The 12,474-nt window shown below is 40.3% G+C and overlaps 1 long non-coding RNA gene across 6 annotated transcripts in view; it reads left to right on the top strand.

Moving 5' to 3' along the window:
* LOC141136492 (uncharacterized) overlaps nt 1–11,915 on the top strand; it is a 94,631-nt gene extending 82,716 nt beyond the window's left edge. For all 6 annotated transcript variants that reach the window (XR_012243676.1, XR_012243674.1, XR_012243675.1 and 3 more), the window contains 3 exons: nt 6,212–6,269; nt 9,452–9,662; nt 11,155–11,915. This is a non-coding gene — a long non-coding RNA (uncharacterized lncRNA). The remainder of the gene's footprint in view (nt 1–6,211; nt 6,270–9,451; nt 9,663–11,154) is intronic.
* The last annotated feature ends 559 nt before the right edge of the window (nt 11,916–12,474 follow it).

Here is a 12,474-nt window from a genome sequence, read left to right as displayed (position 1 = left end):
CAACTTAGTCACTGCGACAAACTTCTTTAAAACTTAGGCCTCCAGTCACAAGACACCGACTCGGAGGCGTTACTCGTCATCCGCAGTGACCTACATTTTACTCCTTCCTGGTTAAAACCCTCGTTAACCGGAAGGTACCCGAGAACCCCATACCACAGATGGGTCCCAACCATTTTATATTCCAGCCTTTTTCTCTTCCTAAAAAGACCCACCACTGCCAGGCTGTCATGACAGCCTCACTGTAATACTGACAAACATCGGGAGGGTGGGAGGGAAGCTTCTCTCTTCCTTGCTCCCGACTGACTTCACACTACTTCCTCCTCCCCACAAAACTTGCCCAGGACCCCTCCCAGCTCTTAACCACCCCCCTTTCCTTAAAGGAGGCACAATTTCCTATACTACCCCTGACTGTCCTAACTGTCCACCTATGTCATGCCGTCCCTCCGCCCATTCATTTCTCTTCTTTTACTCCGGGACTCCCTGTATTTTCTTTTTAATAAATTCTAAAATTATTTTTTCACTTTGTCATTATGGGGTACTGAGTGTAGATAAATGAGAAAAAAAGTACATTTAAACAACTGTAGTATCAGGCTGCAACATAACAAAGTTGAAAAAGTGAAGGGGGTCTGAATACTTTATGAATGCACTGTATAACACTGGCCATACATATTGGATATTTGCTAGTAGTGCAAGCCAGAGCATTGCTAGTCATAGTCAGGTAGTATAATGGTTATTTAGAGTGTTCCAATGAAACAAAGGTCTGCAGAGTAGGTTTTATGGTTAAAAAACTGTATAACTGAAAAAAAGGTAGTTTTAAGGGAGTAATCATTTCCTGGTAAAAGTAAAAAAAGAAAGACACAAATCCAAAAGAAAAGTCAGAGTGTGTTTAATTACTCCTCAGCTCTCTCATCTTTTGATGAAAGAGTTTATAAATATAGTATATACAGTGGGAGAAATAATTATTTGATCCCCTACAGATTTTTTAAGTTTGCCCACTTACAAAGAAATGAAGGTCTTTAAGTTTTATCATGGGTGTATTTTAAATGATAGAGACAAAATCTGAACCAAAAATCCAGAAAAAAACACATAAAACAAATGCTATAAATTAAGTTGCAGTTCAGTGAGTAAAATAGGTATTTGATCCCCAAGCAAAACATGACTTAGTACTGTGGTTTGCACACATCTCAGGAGGGATTTTGGTCCACTCTTCTTTACAGAACTTCTCGAAATCCTTAAGGTTTCCTGGTTGTCTCTTGGCAACTCGAAGTTTCAGCTCCCTCCATTCATTCTCTATAGGATTACTGTCTAGAGACTCCATGACCTTAATGTGCTTCTCCTTGAGCCACTCCTTTGTTGCCTTGGTGGTATGTTTTGGGTTATTGTGACGCTGGAAGACCCATCCATTACCCATCTTCAGTGCTCTGGCTGAGAGAAAAAGGTTCTCATCCAAGATTTTACAATACATGGCCCCTGCCATTGGCCCCTCAATGCGACAAAGTTGACCTACATCTTTAGCAGAGAAACAGCCCCAAAGCATCATGTTTCCACCTCTGTGCTTGAATGTAGGGATGGTATTCTTAGGGTCATAATCTGCATTTTTCTTCTTCCAAACATGGCCAGTCGAGTTAATGCCAAAGAGCTCAATATTGGTCTCATCTGACCACAGCACTTTCTCCCAATCCTTCTCTGAATCAATTAGATGTTCATTGGCATGACTGTACATGTACCTTCTTGAGGAGGGGAGCTCGCCATGTTAGGAGGAAGAAAAATGCTGACTATGACCCTAAGAACACCATCCCTACAGTCAAGCACGGAGGTGGAAACATGATGCTTTGGGGTTGTTTCTCTCCTAAAGGTACAGGCTGACTTTGTCGCATTCAGGGACCAATGGATGTGGCCATGTATTGTAAAATCTTGAATGCGAATCTTCTTTCCTCAGCCAGAACACTGAAGATGGGTCATGGATGGGTATTTCAGCATCAGTCTCCAGACCTTAATCCTATAGAAAATGTATGGAGGGAGCTGAAACTTCGAGTTGTCAGGTGACAGCCAAGAAACCTTAAGGATTTAGAGAAGATCTGTAAAGAAGAGTGGACCAAAATCCCTCCTGAGATGTGTGCAAACCTAGTTACTAACTACAAGAAACGTCTTATCTTTGTGCGTGCCAACAAGGGTTTCTCCACCAAGTACTAAGTCATGCTTTGCTTGGGGATCAAATACCCATTTTACTCACTGAACTGCAACTCAATTTATAACATTTGTATAATGTGTTTTTTCTGGATTTTTGGTTGATATTCTGTCTCTATCATTTGAAATACACCTATGATAAAAAATTATAGACCCTTAATTTCTTTGAAAGTGGGCAAACTTACAAAATCTGCAGGGGATCAAATCTTTATTTTCCCCACTATAGTTTGATCATATCTGACCAAACTCCCTTACCAATCGCTTCTGGCTAGTTTTAATGGCAGAGGTTTAATCTTTCCTTGAAACCCAAACAGTGGGCATCCAGACCTCCTTACATGTGCTCAAGCATGCACCACATGTGCTACTTTCTGAAGAATATTGTTTGTTATTAAGTCACTTGTGTTCCTAACAGAAGACCTAGAACAATAACTGCTGGCTTTTAGAGGCCATTTTAATATTCCCTTTGCACATGCACAACCTCAAACTGGCTATATACAGGGTAAATTTTGACTGTTTCCGGATGACCTGGAAAAAATTTGAGCCATAGAGGGCCATGATGACACCCTCCTGCCCAACATCCTTCAATCTAAAAAATTAATGCAATTAGGAAGAAAATTGCTGGCTGAACAACAACTGCATTCAAACAAATGCAGTCACTGTTCAGGTATTTTGACAGCTGCAGGTAGCCAGCAGGATATATAAAAAAAAATGTAGCAAGTAAAATGTGTTTGTACTAGTGTCATTAATATACAGTATCTCACAAAAGATACTGAGTATCTCACAAAAGATACTGAAATGTGAGGGGTTAGTACACCCCTCACATTTTTGTAAATATTTTTATTATATCTTTTCATGTGAAAACACTGAAGAAATTACAAGGCCTGTTCTGAGTGGAACTTGTCCTGCTAAACCGCTGTATGGTCTTGGCCCCTGTGCTGCAGCTCAGTTTCAGGGTCTTGCCAATCTTCTTAGTTCTTTGCCATGAGGTGCCATGAACTTCCAGTGACCAGTATGAGAGAATGAGAGCGATAATAGCAAATTTAACACACCTGCTCCCCATTCACACCTGAGACCTTGTAACACTAATGAGTCACATGACACCGGGGAGGGAAAATAGCAAATTTGACCCAATTTGGACATTTTTCACTTAGGGGTGTACTCGCTTTTGTTGCCAGCGGTTTAGACATTAATGGCTGTGTTGAGTTATTTTGAGGGGACATCAAATTTACACTGTTATACAAGCTGTACACTCATTACTTTACATTGTAGCAAAGTATCATTTCTTCAGTGTTGTCACATGAAAAGGTATAATAAAATATTTACAAAAATGTGAGGGGTATACTCACTTTTGTGAGATACTGTAGTTCCAATCACAAATCTGTAGTATATACTATTAAATTGCTGGTCTGCAAGAAACCTTTCTTCGAACATACCCTGTTCCAGTATGTTTGCTCTTCACACACATTATTATTTGTGAATATGCTGTGATTTTTATAATGGAATAATGCATACAAAAATAAGACTCGCAGAATCAATCATATAGTTGAAGGTAAGACTCAACATAATACAGCTGTATTTATAAGCTAGGAGATGATACTCTTAGGCTTCTGTCCTGTGGCACTGATTGTAGTTAAACTATCATGCAGTCTTTGCATTTCAGCAAGAATCACTACAGCTTAGCGGTATTTGGAAACAGGGGTCATAAGGGACTCCCATGGCAACTGCATAGACTGTTCAAATAGCTACAGCAGCAACTAACTGAGCGTCTAAATATAAAAAATAGTTCAAGTTGTGTCTGGGGTCCTTTGAATGCCTATTCTGCGTTGCCTCTGAATTTGTTTTTCAGTAGCCATAGGGGTTTAATATGCTCTTTTATTTTAAATGTGGCTGCAGGGAGCAATGCAGGACACGTATCCATGTACAGGGCTCCTTTATACATGATGTGCAAATGACAGTGATGCTTTTAAAGAGTCAAGTATATTCAGACAATATTATTTTTAAAGCAGTACTAATTGTAGGTATTTCTATCAATGCCTTGTGAGGAAATACATATTTCAGAACAACATTTTTTGATCCTTGGAGATTTACTGGAAAAGTACACATGCATTTCTGAGGGGATCATGTCCAATGGGCACTTTTTAAACTTCAATAAATTAAATAAACATTACTGAATACTTTAAATATATTTTAGTTAACATTTGTGATGGTCTTCTTTCAGTGCATTGTCCTACATATGTGACATCTACAAATTCCAGGGCAATTTTTAAACAATGCCTTGCATCAAAAATGGACATTTTGTTTGTATGATCTTGATGGACTTTTATAGCTTTTCAGAGTAATTAAAGGATGTAAAAACATTATCCATATTAAGATATACATTGAAGACTGTGACCTGCTCACTGTATGTTGCTGATTACAGCTTGGAATACATCTGTATATTAGGCTTAGAGTATAGCTCAGATTTCTTGTTTGGTTAGGCATGTTATATGTAATGTCAACTGCTCTCTCCTCTCAACTGCAGTCTAATAGTACTAAGGGTGAATTCTCACATAGTGTAATGACTGGCATTTTACTGCATTGAAACATGCCTGTTATTGCAGGGACACACAGATAACAATTGTATTCCATGTGTCTCATTTACACTGCAACAACACCTGGAAAACACCTGTCACCACAGGGACACAGAAAACAATTGCATTCTGTGTCCTATTTACAAAGCACACTTAGAACTGCGCTGCAGCATGCTGTGATAAAATGCAGGGCACTGTACAGAATTGCATGGCACTATGCAGCTGCGCAGTGCATCATGCTGCTGTACAGCGGCATGAACGAAGGGTACTTTTGTAATCTTTAAATAAATTTAAATGAGAAAAAAAGGGAGTTTTGTGATGTGCTGAATCAAGCACCATACTACCCTTTACCGGAGCCAGAACGGACAGCTGTCGGAAAGGAAACCGTTGCGGTTTACCTCTCACTGTCAGCTATAACAGCTCTACAAATTGCAAGATTTATAGATAAACTCTACAGAGAGTGCATGATACATAGTGAATTCTACAGAAAGTGATACAGTATACAATATATACTGTAGGTGAACAGTGGCACTAGCAGTTGAAATATGTTATTGCTACTCCCATAACATAAACAGCAGTTGCAGCTCTGAAATACGGACCTCCTTCCTTGAATGTGAAAAAATAAAACAAATATACCACGCTGTCTACCAAAGATAGTCTAGAAGCAGCCAGCACAGCAATAGATCAATTGCAAAAATTAAAAGACGTGGGAGCAGCGCTAATGAATAATCAGAGAATGAACTGAGAAAAAATATATAAATCACAGTGTACATATATAGATATTAATACATAAAACACAGTGCACTTATGCAATAAACCCTTAAAAGAACAATGATGAACCAAATATGATAATGAAAGATGTGCAAATAATGCAAAAAAAATTATAAGTAATGTCCATAAATAATGTCCAAGGAAGACGAATCACTAATACTTAAAACAAACTGTGAAAGTGAGCCGAACAATATAAGAATAAAGATATCCAAAATGTGATTCAAAGTGGTTGAAAGGTAAACTGAGCATCAATGTGGTATAGAACAACAGAACATGCCCAAACTTGCTGATATGTGATCTACCACCAGAGAGTCAAAAGGCTTACCGGGGAGATTGAACCCAAGTAGGTATACACCTAATAGGTCAATCAAGCTTATGGGGCAACACACCCAGAAGAAACTGCCTCAGCATACACGACCTCCAGCCAGAAGACCAACTCCGACAGTGAACCTCAATGGGGTAGGTATTAGACAGGAAACCAGATGGATGGTTTCTCCAATGTAATATATTTTCAAAAAGGAAAAGAAGGTAGGCACATAGTGTAATTCTGTTTTGAAATCGGAAAATATTTATTTTGAAAAAAGTAAATACACTCACATTTTAGTAGATAAAAAAACAGTGACTTAAGAAGAGCGGGCTGGCGCGTTTCGTCTCATAAGACATCATCTTTCTACCTTCCTTAGATGGCCTCACTACAAATCTCACAGTCCTCGACATGAAGTTTACTCTCTCTCACCGGAGGTAAGTCCTGCCTCTGCAGAGGTGTCACAGGAGAATCAATCATTTGCGCCCAAAGGGAGGCTGCATCAGTCAAGATTGCATTTTATTTTTAATTATGGAAGCAACAAGGGAGGGCTGATTTAAAGGGTAACTTCATTTTCATGGGAAAACAAATAGCAAAGAAAAAAAAATAATATAGCGTATGCAATTGCGACACAAGTCATTTTGTAATTGAATGTTATTAAAAATACCTTTCCATTTTAATCTGCAGCTCTGTCATTTTCTGTAAAATGCAATACAATATGGATACCTGGATATGTTCTGTACACACAATGTATACAGGATCCCCCCCACCGCCAGAAACATAATTTCCTATTTGTGTGATTGGCTGACTGATTTTCCCAGAAGTCTACACTAAGCTACAAATCAGATATCAGACATCTCCTGCAACAAAAATTTAATTTTTTAGTAAGGTACTCCCAATAGTTTTGTATAATTTCTTTGCCCATTCAGAGCACTGAAAAAGTGTCTTTGCAAAGGGCTTTCTCTGACCCACTTACACTCATATTTCCAGCATTGCCTTATCATACCTTCTCCCATCACAACAGTGCTCAGTCCTGGGGAAATGGCTACTAGATCTGAATACTGTCACAAAGGAGGAGGTCAAATGCCCCCCATAATATTGTTTGGCATGAGAGAAACTCTACTGTGCCATTGTGTGGCAGTGCTCCACCTAAAACTGGAAGCTATGCTTGTTTGCTTCCTCCCCCCTCCGGTGCCACATTTGGCTCATTTCGGGGGGGTACCAGTCCCCCACTTCCAGGAGACCTCGCTGCGGTGACCTCGGCCCCCCTCCTCCACTGTCAGGCCAGTTAGAAAGTGCAGCGCGCTTCGCGCATGTGCAGTAGGGAATGGGCTGTGGAGCCAAAAGGCTTCACTGCTGGTCTCCCTTACCACAAATGGCAGCAGCAGCACCCGGAAGCTGATCGAAAAAATGGGCGGGGGGTACTGACATCACAGGATCCCTGGACAGGAAAGTGTCTTAATATTAAAAGTCAGCAGCTACAGTATTTATAGCTGCTGACTTTTAATTCTTTTTTTGAGGGGTGCGGAACTCCTCTTTAAGGCATCATCTGTCTGATGTTATAATGAAAACCTGGAAGAAGTTCTAACCCTTCCCCAGGCCACCAGAAATGTTGTCTGTGTCCCGGTCGGGGGCATTCCTCTCACTTTCTGCCTCAGGTATAGGGTTGCCACCTCATTCCTTTAAACCCAAACACATATGAATTACACAGGTTCTGAGGCTAATTTAATGCAGATAAGGCATCAATTGAGTTTAATTACCACCTTCATCAGTCACAGAACCTGTGTAATTCATAGGTGCTCGGTTTTAAAGAGATGAGGTGGCAACCCTACTCAGGTACCACCAAATTAAAAAACAGGACCTAAGCTGAAATCCTATAATGTTGTAGCAAAACCTATAGAAGGGTTCTAAATCCTTATATTCTTAAGGCCACATTCACATTTAAGAGTTGGCCCAACAGCATGTAGATGCAAGACCTCCTGGTAATGGTTCCTGGTGATTAGTTGCTGGAAGCAGCCCCATTGAAAGCAACAGGAGGCTGTTGGCTCCCGCAGCTAATTGCTTCTGCTCGCATGTTATTGTTATGCAGCGATTACCTAGGAGTGATCAGCCCTGGATGCAAACTGTATGCATCCAGGGACGATCACTCGCAAGTAATCACTGTATAGCGAATACATGCTACAATTAGCTGCGGGAGCCAGCAGCCTCCTATTGCTTTTTATGGGGCTGCCTCCCACAGCTAATTGCATGGACCCTCCCACATGGGTTCTCACATGTACATGTTGTTACGCCAATACACAATTGTCAGTGTAGCTTATATCTTTATAAAAAAACAAACAAAAAAAAAAAACATTTTTGGTAGGAATTTAATTTAACTTCAGAAACTTAGTCGAAAGGTACACTTGTGCAGATAGCACACATGAAATATATTCGACTTTTCCTTACAAAATGCCTTGGCATGTATTTTACATGACACTTGATATAATTATGCACATATATATTTTAATTTAAATCATAGAGATACAGTACATGAATTTAAAAAGTTTAAAGACTCCCAAAAGGATCTGTGAAATGTATTCCCCCAAGGGTCAGCTTGTGATGGAAGCAAAATCTTTATTTGACGAGTTAAGCAATCAACTGAAATCTATCCTCTTTAAATAAACTGATTCTCAAGTATTTTCCCAGTGTTAGTGTAAGTTGTTGTCTGTGATGTCCCCTAGGGCTTTCTCCTCTGCTCTCTGATTTGGTGTATAAAAGCAGCTTGGAATGATGGATTACTGTGTCATTGCAGCCTGCAAAGGATTAATTTGTTTCATTGATTCCTCTTTAGGCAGATTGCCAGGAATCTCTGCTTCCCACCTTTCTCCCAGACTTCCAGCAGTAATAGACAGTAATAGTCTAAGACAAATCTGCCTATTCTTGTAATAGCAGAACCTCCAATTCTACAAAAGCTTCAAAAATGGCTTGAATTGAATATGTAGCTTTTCGTCTCTTACACCGACAGCATGTAGTGCTTTTCTTTCAGCCGTCATAATATTGCATAATTAGATTATACTGATACCAGACTGCTGTCCTCCATATTTATTTTGTTTCTATAGCAGCACATTTCATGTTTTTGAGAATTAAATTCTTAAAAAAAAGAAGACAAACATATTAAAAAATACAGGTAATATGATATTTGATCACACTTAGCTCTCTAGGAAAAGCAACTGTAACGTAGAAGAGAAGAAAAAAAAATGCTAAAGAAGCTTTGTGAATATTGTGCAATAAAATCTGTAGATAACAGATTAGTACAGAAGAGAATAATATAAAATAATCAATGTAAATTTTGATAAGCAAAAATTATGAGTATCTGTGTATTCACTAAATATTATCTTTATTTTTGTATATACTCTCAGGCATGTGTAATTGAAAACCCCAGTAATGTTTTCTTAAGTTTGACCAGCGTGAAACTTGATTTAACCATTTTGTTATTCTCTTCAGCCCTTTTCTTTTAACAATTCAGCCCTCTTTCTTTTTATCACATTTAAAGCTGTACTCCATACTAATAATGCCCAAATATAAATGTTGTATGTATTCTTACTTAAATCTTGGTGTCTTTTTTATGTATTTCTTCCAGATCTGTACAGTAATTCAGCACTAAAGAACTCCTGCATTTTGTACAAGAACTTCCTTTATTAACCCCGACTGGTCACTGCTGCTCTCTCCTTGTGTAGTGTGACTGATCTTGTATTCAGTACCCTCCCCCTGTATTATTTTGCAGGCAGTTTGTAGTGGGGGAACCTGCTGGACCCAGCCACAGCGATGATGTCACAGCTACTTTTACAAAGGTAATATCTGGGATTGCAAAGGCATTTGGTGCACACAAAGTTGATTTATATCCTTTGTAACTAATAAAGAACACATTTGGGTGAAATGTTTTCTGCTTGGAGTTCAGCTTTAATGATTATACACATTTTAGAAACAAACACAAAAACAAAGAAACCAAATACACCCGAACTGGAAAAAATCAAAAATGCCCATTTCAAAGGCTTATATTATTATTATTATTATTATACAGGATTTATATAGCGCCGACAGTTTACGCAACGCTTTACAACATTAGGGCAGACAGTACAAGTACAATACAATTCAATACAGGAGGAATCAGAGGGCCCTGCTCGTTAGAGCTTACAATCTAGGATATGCAAATTATTGGCATACAAAGGGTATAGGGGTGCAGGGCCCTGGGGGACATGTATTAAAAATAAATTGTAAACTACAATAGATAATATAATGTATAATTTTTAGTGGTGATTTACTGATGTTTAAAAAATTCCTTTGAATATAGTGACTGTGGGATCCCCTTAATCTGCCTGTAAAGTGGTGCATGTACCATGTATAGAACCTGCTGCAGCAAGAATGACATTTATAAAGCCAGAAAATTTAATTTTCCCTGCAGGCTTTCTTTATTTTATAAACAACAACTTGGGGAGCCAGTCTGTATGATGAGGACACAGTTTAGTGCACTCAGAAAAAAGATTAGAGATTTTTTGGATAAAGTCTGGAGTCTCTTTCGCAGACTTTGGATAGAAACAGGTGAGGAAAATTTGGGCTTTGGGTTAGTTGGTGCCTTCACACTGTAACCCTATAAAGGTACTCTTGATAAAAGCAAGAATTGGCCTTGCTGTCAAAAATTTCAATGATATGCCCTGACCAAACAGGTGCTGAAAAATTGGGCTTTGGGTGTTGGTGGTGCCTTCCCACCATAACCGACACACTGACACAGATGCTGCTGGCCTCCTCACGGTGCCATGGGAATCTCTGTCTCTCCTCATTGGCCTCCTAGACATGATGTGGGGGGCTTATTACCGAAATGTGATAAAGACAGGGAAATACACTTCAATCAATGGAAAGTGGTGTTTGGTGCCTTTAACGTTAGTACTTACTACACAGACACACTCCACTGACACACTACAATATACTGCAATAAAACCGCACTGACGTACTTCAATATACTGCAGGAAAAATGCACTAATGCACTTCAATATACTGCAGTAAACCTGCCCTGACACTCTACACTGACACACTTCAATATACTGCAGTAAACCTGTCCTGACACAGTAAAAATGAACGATTGCACTACACTGACACTGCACTATCACTATATTCACACTACACTGATACTTTACACTCACAATAGAATCACACTAGCACACTATAGCACACTGACTCACTAGTATCAATGAACAGAGCCCTGTTCTATCTATCTCCACTCCAATATTACATTGAAAATGGCTGCTAAACTGTGCATGTTTCTGTACACCTTCTACCTTCTTATAGCACCATTCGGCGCTTCCGTGACCCACCTGATTGGTGTTCCCTGCTCTGAGCACTGCAGAGGGATGGGGGCCCGAGATCCCCCGCTGACAGCTGGAAGAAGAGGAAAAGAGGAGAGCAGCGGCGGGATCAGCTGAGTGCCACTCGGCGCTTCCATGGCCTGCCTGAGCTGTCTTCCCCGCTCCAAGCACTGCAGGGGGGGCCAGATCCCCCGCTGACAGCTGGGAGAAGAGGGCTGGAAGAAGAGGAGGAGAGCAGCCGGGGATCAGCTGAGCGCCGAGCGACGCTGTAACAAAGGTATTTATCACATATAGATTACAGAAACATACAGTGTTTCCCTATATAATACTGTTATACAGTGCATTATAGGATTTTACTAGCACTTTAAACTAGGGCTTATTTTTGGGGTAGGGCTTATATTGCAGCCCCCTGAAATACACAGTAGGGCTTATTTTTGGGGTAGGTCTTCATTGCTTCAGCCAGTCAGGGCTTTAAATGCACTGTGCGGCGCGCAGTGCATTGTTGGGTGTTCGGCAGGCCGAACAAACGGTCGAATGCCCTAATTCAGGTGTTCACTGAGTAGGCGAAAAGCCAATGTTCGGGCCAAACTTATGCTCGGCTCGAACTGTTCACCCAACACTATTCCTGACCATTTAAGGTCTGCCTCAGACCACAATACTTCTCCTAGCCCCCAAAGAGTGAAAGTTTTCTTTGTAACTGAAAGATGAATTTTTATTTTCTGTTCTTTTACATTGTTAGGTGGACTGAAGTAAGATCCCTTTCACACTGATAGCGGGCGGTGTTAGCGGTAAGGTGCTGATAGTTTTAGCGGTGCTTTAACGTCGTTTTAGCGGCCCTTTTCGGCTGCTAGCAGGGTGCTTTTAACCCCTGCTAGCAGCCGAAGAAAAGGTTAAAAATGCCTGAAACGTGCCACTGCTGAAGCGCTTGGCAGGCCCATACACTACTCCTCCACCGCCCTAAATACGCTGCTTGCAGGGCTTTTTATAACGTCTTGCAAGCGCACCGGCTTTAACATTGGGGTGGCATGAGAGGCATTTTTCAGGTGCTTTACAGGCGCTATTTCTAGCTCTAAAATGCCTGAAAAACGTCTCCAGTGTGAAAGGGGTCTAAAGGTGTATGACCTGCAAGTGGGAACTCTATACAAATACTCTCTATATATGTCTACTATCATCATTTTAACCACTTCCTGACCGGTGCACGCCGATGTACGTCGGCAGAATGGCATGGCTGGGCAAATGGGCGTACAGGTACGTCCCTTTGAATTTGCCACTGTGCCATCGCATGCGCGTGAGTCGGGTCGCA

This window comes from Aquarana catesbeiana, linkage group LG01, assembly GCF_042186555.1.
Source record: "Aquarana catesbeiana isolate 2022-GZ linkage group LG01, ASM4218655v1, whole genome shotgun sequence".
Lineage (NCBI taxonomy): Eukaryota > Metazoa > Chordata > Amphibia > Anura > Ranidae > Aquarana > Aquarana catesbeiana.
This window is presented reverse-complemented; position numbering and strand designations above follow the sequence as displayed.